This window comes from Octopus bimaculoides, chromosome 4 (genome assembly GCF_001194135.2).
Source record: "Octopus bimaculoides isolate UCB-OBI-ISO-001 chromosome 4, ASM119413v2, whole genome shotgun sequence".
Taxonomy (NCBI): Eukaryota; Metazoa; Mollusca; class Cephalopoda; order Octopoda; family Octopodidae; genus Octopus; species Octopus bimaculoides.
The window spans coordinates 23,099,507-23,100,459 of NC_068984.1; positions in this window are offsets into that span (position 1 = coordinate 23,099,507).

Consider the following 953-nt stretch of genomic DNA (forward strand, 5'->3'; position numbering starts at 1 on the left):
ATATATATATATATATATATATATACATATATATATAATTATTCAGTAGCCATGATAAAACTCCGAGTTTTTGATGTCAGGGCGGAAACCCACGACGCCATCTCTTCTGTTATCTGGCCATAATATGTATGTTGTTTGAATCATAAGAATTTAGGAATTTCGAAGACATGAAATAGATTGTTTTTAATGCTGAAACTTGAACTTAAAGTATAATAATTGCCTGTATGTATAAAATCACCTTTTTTATCATCAAAAACTGTCATGCAACTTGAATGCCATCACTTATAAACGTTCACAACCTTTTTCCAATGGATTAACTTTTGAAAACAAGTGGGGGGAAAATGTTGACATTGTGTGTGTGTGTATGTGTGTGTGTGAAAGTGCATGTCCTAGTGGTCAGGATATTGCACTCATGATCGCTAGGTCATAGGTTCAATTCCTGGACTGGGTGGTGCATTGTGATCTTGAGTAAAACACTTCATTTCATGTTGCTCCTGTCCATTTAGGTGTAAATGGGTAACCCTGAGATGGAATAGTCTTCTGATCCAGGGGATCATCATTTGAAAGCTAAAACAATATGAAACACATTGTAACAAGTGATGTATAACAACATAGCCTGGCCAGTACTGGTCAATATGAATAGGTACGCTGGGTAAGTGCGATAGTTGATCGACTGTTAGGTTCCAGGATCACAGTTAAGGCTAGATCTAGGGATCTGTGGTAGGGTTATGCTATAACAGTTATATATTATATTAATCAAAACCAAGGTAGAACATGTATCTCATGTCATTTAGAGTAATTTAATTAGGGTAAGGTGAATTTTGAAGTCCTGAGATACTCATTCTGTTTTGGTTTTCATTGTTTCTCTAATATAATATGTATATATGTGTGTGTGTGTCTGTGTGTGTGTGTATACAAACATACATATATATATATACATGCATATATATATA